The sequence below is a fragment of the Martes martes genome (assembly GCF_963455335.1).
Source record: "Martes martes genome assembly, chromosome: 2".
Lineage (NCBI taxonomy): Eukaryota > Metazoa > Chordata > Mammalia > Carnivora > Mustelidae > Martes > Martes martes.
Genome location: NC_137889.1, coordinates 147644943 through 147654474, shown reverse-complemented (window position 1 = coordinate 147654474; position 9532 = coordinate 147644943).

Below are 9532 nucleotides of genomic sequence, written 5' to 3'. Positions count from 1 at the left end.
AGCTTTATAGTTAAAGGTGCTGTATGGTGACTAATGTATTTGTTTGCATGCCTGTCTCCCCCAAGTAAACTGTGAGTGTTTTGATGACATGTCCTATGTTTTTCTCCTTTTTTGTAAGCCACTTTACTTCATTTTATCACCAACAGGAGCAATCTTATAGTTATCAGATACAAAGTTGCTGACTCTGAGCACCAGAAAAACTAATTTGAAATTAGTTCTAAGGTATGCCAACCCTTTAGAATCTAATGTATTCATACTATCATCTCCTTTAAAACAACATGTGCTTTGTTTCTGTAATTTTAATCTGAAGTTCATTCATTTATTAAGTGCATGTTTATAGAGAGGAAGATGAACTATGTGAAAAAATCCTGAGATGAATATCAATAGACCTACATTCTGGTCTTACTTCCTCCTCCAAGTAGACCTATAATTTAGACAAACATTTAAATTTTGTAGACATGAATTTCCTAGCTATGAATGGAGACATTGGTTGCATGTTCCCCGTGATTCCTTTCAGTTCTAGCATGCTGCAGTATGACTATCAGAATGAAGATAAAAACTGTAGAAGTTTGAAGGAACCTAATAGTTAACCCTCCCTGTTCACCAGATTATAGAGCAACAGACACATGGGAGCTGGGTAAATATTAAAACCCACAATTCACTTTATGTCTTACAGATATCAGTCAGAGAATGTAGCCTGAACATGAAGTCGGAAGAGGAGTTCTTATCACCTTCCCCATGAATTGAGCCCTGCTGTAGATGGACATCCAGAGGACTGCAGGGAGCTTAGTACACCAAATCAAAAGTAGATGGGGAAATGTTCTCGGGTTGTGGGTAGTTCCTTCTAGAGGAAGACAAAGGATAGGAACATATATTACTACCTTTAACTTTGATCAGTACTGTAACCAACAAACATCCAGATTTCACACATGCCGGTGCCTCCTTCAGTGCTTGCTGTAGTAGTGAGTGATGGATAGCAAGATTATAGGAAAATCTACCTCTATATTTCCTAGAGATGTGGAAGGGTTGAGAAGACTTTCTATTTCTAGGCAGAGGGGAACATAAGGTGAAGACCATCACAACCACCAACACACACATACACACACACACACACAATATGTTCTACAAATTGCATGCAGTAAGGTTGGTTTTAATAGAAATGATAAAAAAATGTGTTATTCTTTAGAACCTAGAATCAAAAGATGTCACTGAGATTGAGGAGCTGCCGATGTGCAGCTGCCACTTGGAACATTTATCTTTCTGGTCTCATTCCTCCTTTATGAAATTTTTACTGTCAAAAAAAAAAAACTATAACAGGTTCAAAAGTGTATTTATTGGTTCAGTGTTGAAATTCATATGTCTTCTTATAGAAATGTTGACTGAACATGATTCAAAGGCAGAAAATTAGGTATTGCAATAATAAATCCTTCAATGTCCCCTCTCTGTCTCTAAATAAATAAATAAATAAATGCAAACAATGGACATGGTTTCTCTTCAGTCTTCTAGACAATGTCCCCATGCATTTTTTTTTCACATACTCCCTCTTTGCATATAATATTTTTCCTTATCTTGCCTGCTATAAGTCCTCAAAGCTAAAAGAACTTTCTCCACCTTCTCACTCACTGATAGAAATCTCTCACAGCCTCACTGGGATATCTTCCCTGACCTCTGAACTAAGTACAAAGTAGTCTCTCTCTAGTCTTTCCTTACCTCCCTCTCTCTCTGTTGATGTGTCCCTCTGTAATACTCTATACATTTAAGAGGACTGACTTTTAATTTTTGTCAATTTTCTCTCAAGTCACTAGTCTATGCATTGCTCAAGATCAAAGACATTATATACACAGGAGGTTACCAATAAATCTTCATCCGATAAATAAATAATTGATGCTTTTTTGTTCAGTGGATGAATAATAGATGTTTTAAAAGAAATTTTATAGATGCAATTAAATAGTTTGGTTTTGTGGACAATTTTCTAAATCCGAAGGTAGTAAAGTCAAAAGTCTTGAGAAGAAGAAATGGAGACAAGGATTTGAATGCAAGTGGTTTATTTGTGATGTAATTCTAGAAATCATGGGAAAGAGTTAGAAAAGTGAGTAGGGAAGGGAAGAAATTCAGTAAAAGTTGTGCTAACTGGTTGCCATTGAGGGTTGCTGGGCCTCCATCTTGATAAAGACCTCCGAAAAACCGCAAAGAACAAATCAGAATTCTTCTACCCAAGAAACAATGAAGCTGAAGTTTTAAAGTAATAAACTCCTGTTAGTGATCTGTTGAATGCTGCTTCTACGCTGCTTATTCATTGGTACCTCCAGTATATCTTTGTGAGAGCTATGTCAGTTCTTGTGACTAGATAAAGCCCTTGCACCAAAGTTCATAAGTATCTGTAGCAGGAAGTCATCAAGTCAGTGACACACAGGAACATTGAATACAAAGGGAATTAGTAAACATCTCAACAACATCTTTAAAAGTGGCCAATCCATATCCAGAAAACACGTCAATTCTTTTAAGGATAAGTTACTAAACATGTGCAGATGATAGAGTTTGCATGTGATTTGTCCTTAATTGGCTAATTAATCTTCTAATTATACTTTATCAGAGAAAGAGCTCAGTTTTTAACTTCTTGTGATAGGTTTGACATCAGCCACACAATATTTGTAGCAGCTTTCATAAAAGAAGCCCATAATGTTGGACCCATGAGTAGCCTCCACTCCTACCACTATGAATGTTCACTGCATGGGCACATTGAACAGGTGCTATAGTGGACAAGAAGGGATACTCTTTACCCTCCACTGGATGAGATCATCTTGTTTATCTGATTGTGGAGTGGTTCAGCTGAGATGGATACTTTTCTAGTATTCATGGACCTGAGACAAAATGATTAACGCATTTTGGGCCATGTCATAGGTCCATCCCCATGCATCTTTCTGAAAATTTTCTTATCTCATTATCCTCAACTTCTAATCTTTTCAGGGTAAGTCATTTGTTATTGCCCAGGTTACTCTGTGTATATTCTTACCTACAACTACTTTTCCTATGAAGCTGATGAACAGCCAAATAGCTGAAGATCTGTGGACTAGGGAAGAGTGGTTATCACCACTATATCTCATATGTATTATTGATTAAGGTTGTATACAGAAATTGTCTATTTTCTGCTCACACTAACATATGAAGTTGACTCATTTACGAACTAGTCTCATGTTATCCTTCTAATGTTAGCTGGTCATAGAGGACTCCTATAGAGCCATGAGTATGAACTGAGGAGAGACGTTGGTCAGAAGACCCTTATGTTATAAGGATCTGGATTCCCAATGTACCATTTTCATAATATGATGGATTGATGCTGTGCTTTTCTGATAATGTTTAGCTCATGAAGGACTCATTATATGGTCTAAAGATACCATATATGAGTCCACATATGAGTTTACACATTGCACGCTCACTAGATATCTCATGTTCTCTTACAGAGTTTCTGCTAAGGTCTAGTGGCTTGTCAAAATTTTCTGTTCAAAAGTGAATAGTGCTCTGACAAAAGAACACAGCCTGGCTTCAGACGTTTGTCAGAAAATCAACATGTTGTAGAACACCATGGGTAACATACAGATAACTTTATTTCATTGAATGAACCCAAGAAGAACTGCTTCCTGAACTTTATGCAGAAGCTATAACGTTCTAACCTCATTCAAAACTGACAGCTCAACGAGTCAGAGCTATATTGCTAAAAGTGGTATTTGCTGCCTTCAAAACTCAAAATGGTCATCCAAACACAGGTCCAGTTTCTTAGCGATAGGAAGGACAAAGTGAAATATTCTGAAATTTATTTTGGAAGAAATGTCTCAGTATTACTCAAACTCTCAGATGTCTAAAACTTCACAGAGATGTCAGGTCCCTGAAACTTTATAGGTTTTAATATTCTACCTTCTGATACATAAATGTCTTTCCAGAATTTATAGAGCACTTGCCATTTCATGCTCATTGGGTCAAATTAACGTGATGTTATCAGTAGAGTGCAGAGGTTTAAAAACTATAGTATCTAACTCAAATGTAGACTGTCACCTGTTTTCATACTACCTGAAGTCTTACTGAGTCACAATCACATCCATTATTATTTTTTATTTGAGTATAATTGACATACAATGTTACCTTAATTTCAGGTATATATCATGGTTCAACAACTTTACACTATGCTGTGCTCACCACAAGTACAGCTACCAGCTGTCATCATGCAACACTATTACAATACCATTGGCTATATTCTCTAGATTGTACCCTTTAACCCCATGACTTACTGAGTTCATAACTGGAAGCCTGTATCTCCAAATCCCCTTCACTCCCACTCCTCTCTGCTCTGGCAAAAACCAGCTTGTTCTCTGTATTTGTAGTTTTTTGCTTTTTGCTTGATAGTTTATTAATTCATTTTGTGTTTTACACATATAAATTAAATCATTTTGTGTTTTACACATATAAATTAAATTCATTTTGTGTTTTACACATATAAATTAAATCACACAGAATTTGTCTCTCACTCTGACTTATTTCACTTAGCATAATGCCCTCTACGTCCATCCATACCGTTACAAATGGCAAGATCTCATCCTTTTTCTTTGACCAAGTAATATTCCTGTGTGTGTGTGTCTGTGTCTGTGTCTGTGTGTCTGTGTGTCTGTGTATCACATCTCGATCCATTCATCTATCAATGGATACTGGACACTTGGGTTGTTTTCATATCTTGTTGTTGTAATTAATGCTGTACTAAACAGATAGGTACCTGCCTTTTCAAATTAGTGTTTGTGTTTCCTGCGGGAAATACCCAGTAGTGGAATTACTAGATAATTTGGTATTTCTATTTTTAACTTTTTTGAAGAACTTCCATATTGTTTTCCATAGGAGCTGTATCAATTTACATTCCCACCAACAATGCCTGAGGGTTCCTTTTTCGCCACAACTTTGACAAGGCTTGTTATTTCTTGTCTTTTTTATTCTGGCCATTCTGTTGATATAAAGTGATATCTCACTGTGGTTTTGATTTGCATTTCCCTGACGATTGTGATGTTGAACATCATGTATCTGTTGACCATCTGTATGTCTTCTTTGGAAAAATGTCCGTCAGGGTCCTTTGCCCACTTTTTATTGAATTACATAATTTTTAAGTATCTTCTTCCATTCAGTATGTTGTCTTTTTGTTTTGTTGATGGTCTCCTTTGCTGTGTAAAAACTTTTTTATTTCAAGGTAGTCCCAACAGTTTAAATTTTTGCCTGTGTTTCCCTTGCTTTAGGAGATATATCTAGAAAAATACTGTTATGGCCTATGTCAAAGGAATTAATAGCCATCTTCTCTTCTAGGAGTTTTATGGTTTCAAGTCTCACATTTAGTTCTTTCATCGACTTTGAGTTTATTTTGTGTATAGCGTAAGAAAGTGATCCAGTTTCATTCTTTTGCATGTGACTATCTAGTTATTGAAGCGATTGTCTTTTCCCATTGCATATTCTTTCCTCCTTTATCATAGATTTATAGGACATGTAAGTAGGGGTTTATTTCTGGTCTATTGTGTTCCAAAGATTTACCTATTTTTGTGCCAGTACCCTACTGTTTTGATTTCCACAGCTTTGTAGTATATCTTGAAATCTGTGTGATTCCCATACCCATTAATTTATGTAATGCCTATGATTGTTCAATGGCAGAGTTTAGAAGTTATGACAAAGACAATGGGGTCTGCAAAATCTAAAATACTTCCTGCTTGATTCTTCACAGTAAAAGTTTGTTGAACTCTGGTAGAACAGAACAGATGATTATGGTCCCTTCAATCTACACTGAGACAGAGCAGGATATTAACATAGTTTTAGTTGACTATGAAAGTGTACTGCTGTCTTTTCAAGTGAATGCTAATAGTATATGATTCTCCCTTCCGATAGGCATTGGAAAATGTAGTTTCCTCAAATCTATAGTTATAGATCAATAGTAAGCAATGAATGGTGATTTCTCCTAGAAAAGATATAACTCCAGTACAGAAATTATGACTGAGTCTACCAATTTGCTACATTTATAAAAGATTACCATCATCTATCAAGACACATCTTTTTTTTTCTTTCCATTGTTAGATACCACATCAGTGAATTAATTGAAAATATGTTGAATCCAACCATTGCTATGTCATTTAAGTTTTTGAGTGGCATCATCACCACTACTTCATCCAAGATGTACAACTACTTATAGATTACTGTGAATGGGGAATGCGGACAGTTTTGCAAGTTTCCACTTGGCTTGTTATAGCATGATAGCTCTTCATTCACAAGTGAGGGAACAGGATGATGGTTCTGCAAGGTATTAAGTATATCCCTATGGATTTATGCTCTCTGGAGCACCAAGTCATTATGCATTCAGAAACTGATGTGGAACATATTTAGATCAGGTGTCTAATTATTTTGTGACCTCTGAACATCCACACTCCAAGAGGAGAGACTATACTCATTTCTTTGTTATCAGTGATATTTCAGATTCTGTATCCTATAGCCCCCTCAACATCCAGATTTTTTTTTTCCTCAATGAAAAGTTACTTTTACAGAAGCTGTATGTTGCTTTAGGAATACATAGCAATTATATATTCTTGCTAGAGCATTACAATTTCTTCCTTAAACACATATGATCTTCCTTTCAATCATAGAGTCTGGGGTCCAACAATTGGCTTAGATCTGGAAAGTGGGTAAGGGAGAGTGATTTTCTAATAGATCAGTAAGTATTGGCCTTTTTTCTTACCTCTTTTTAATCTTTCAAAAATATATATAAATAAAACATTATTCTTATTGGCTGTTCATCTACCTTGCCGTTTGAAACACCATCACAAAGTCCCTGGTTGTCTTCTGAAACTTGCTGCCTGTCCACCTTATCTCTAATAAATGTGTGTACCTCTTGGTCTCAGCTATTTTGAAATTCTTTCATCCCTATCTATTAAGGTCATACTGACATCTCTCATTTATTCATAGATCATTATTATTTCTAAGCCTCAAGGTCCAATTCCAAAAGTATACTAAGATTGAATTAGAGCATCCTTACAGATGTATTTAATTCTGAGTCACTGTAGTGTGCCTCTCCCCCTTTAAATAAATTCTCCCCCATCCAGCCATATATTCTACTGGACCCTAAAGATCTATCCTCAGTTATGTTCCTACTGATTCCTGATGATGTGTAATATCTAGAGAATATTTTCAGAATATACTCTTTCATCTTTGGACCATACAGACGCTAAATACTGGCTTAGAAAAATAGAGAGAGAAACTGATTTTGAGAGGGTCAAGTATCACATTGGTTGGCATCTACCTTGGGCAAAACCTTGGATAGCCTTAATACAATGAGAGATTGTTCTTTATAAAGAGTATAATGTCACTCTGAATCATAGAAGATTTAGGGAAATCTTAGGATTCAAGATTCTCAAACATATATATCCAGTGTTCCCATCCCACAATTTAAGAGTTCTATTTTTTTTTAAATTTTTTATTTATTTTCAGTGTAACAGTATTCATTGTTTTTTCACTACACCCAGTGCTCCATGCAATCTGTACCCTCCCTAATACCCACCACCTGGTTCCCCCAACCTCCCACCCCCCGCCCCTTCAAAACCCTCAGGTTGTTTTTCAGAGTCCATAGTCTCTCATGGTTCACCTCCCCTTCCAATTTCCCTCCACTCCCTTCTCCTCTCCATCTACCCTTGTCCTCTATATTATTTGTTATGCTCCACAAATAAGTGAAACCATATGATACTTGACTCTCTCTGCTTGACTTATTTCACTCAGCATAATCTCTTCCAGTCCTGTCCATGTTGCTACAAAAGTTGGGTATTCGTCCTTTCTGACGGAGGTATCTATTTTTTTTTTTTAATCATGGACTTAATTTTTCTGTAGAAGAGTGGCTGAGAATTCAGACTTCATTCTAACTTGGAAACCCTTAGAGTAAGATTTAAGGCCTGATATTCAGCAAAGTCTATCCTCCATGTGAAGTTGAGGGTGTTTTAAAACATTTCCATTGGGGCTTACTTCATTTTAGTATTCCCTCCATTAATAGTTGACTAAGCTGAGACTGTATGTTCTTCTTTCAGAGCTCTGTGACACTTGTTAGCAACTCAAATCCTTAAGTTTCCAATTGTCTCATCACCCAGTACATCCTCCCATGCCTGTATCTATTGAATCACCCTTCAGCTATGGTTGACTGTCTTATGGACCTCATTTAGCACACACTACAGTGTCGTGTTGTTATTTGGCTGTTAGAAATCTAATCCCAGAATTCTGTTCCTGTGGTTGATAATCCTGCTTTTGACTCCAGTTATCACAGGTTGTGTTTCCCTTGAACAGATTCTGATACAAGTCTTTCATTATAATAGTCTGCTTTGAGAGGGGTCACAGATTGCACCAGTAGGGCATTGGGATATAAATGAGGGAAGAGTAGAGTCTCAATACAGTGTTTGTTAATGAATATGTATAAGGCCAACTGCAACGTGATCCCACTAGTGACCTCTGGAAAACTGAATGAAATGTTTCTTTTTATGTATTTATTTGAGGGGAGAGAGAGCACACAAAGGGAGGGAGAGAAGAAGCCTCCCCACTGAGTAGAGAGCCTGATGGAGGGCTGGATCCCAAGAACCTGAGCTCACCACCTGAGCTGAAGACAGAAACCTGACCAACTGATCCACCCAGGTAACCCTGAAATATTTCTTTGTTAGACATAGGCCATGTGACAAAAATTGAGCAGAATGTAAATAAAACGGGAAATAAGATGCCTAATCTTTTAGGGAGCAATCTGAGACTTTGAGTATAACAAGGATAACTGAAATGAGTCCATGAATAAGGAATTAAAATACTCACAAATGTTATTCCCAAGATAAGATCTAGTCAAAAAATACATTAAAAAACATACAAAATAAATAAAAGACCTTATGATGAAAAGTATGCTCCCTACTCTACACTCCCTCATTACTGGTCTTACTATGCAGGATCATCTGCTATTAACAATCTATATGCTTAATTCTTATGGAAGCTATTAGACAAATGTGCATTGCCTTTACAAATATTGTTTTAGTGTGAGCTATGTGTATTCTATCACTTCTCATCTCCAATTCCTCTTAACAGTAAAATTATTGCTTACTTCATATATTCAGTTGTCTTTGCACTTTAAATATCTACACATAGAGATATAGATAGACATAAATACAGATATAGGTATCTATTAATACTGTATACATTTTAGACAGTGTCTCTTAGGATGAAGATAATAGTGCCCTTATCCTTCACTTGGAGAAAAGAAGTTTAATTTGAGTCTTTCAATGGCATTATTTGACTTTCAGGGTTAATAAACATGTATATTGACAAACCAGTCTTTCCTTCTACATAGTATCAAATGAATTGGTGAAAAAACTAAAATAAAACAACAGCAACAAAAATAAATAGAATAGGCAACAACAAAAAGCAAAGATAGAAAATTAATTAATCCATACCTAGCAAATATTCTCAGGCAGCTATGAGAGGTTTCATCCTTTCCTTGACTTTATAG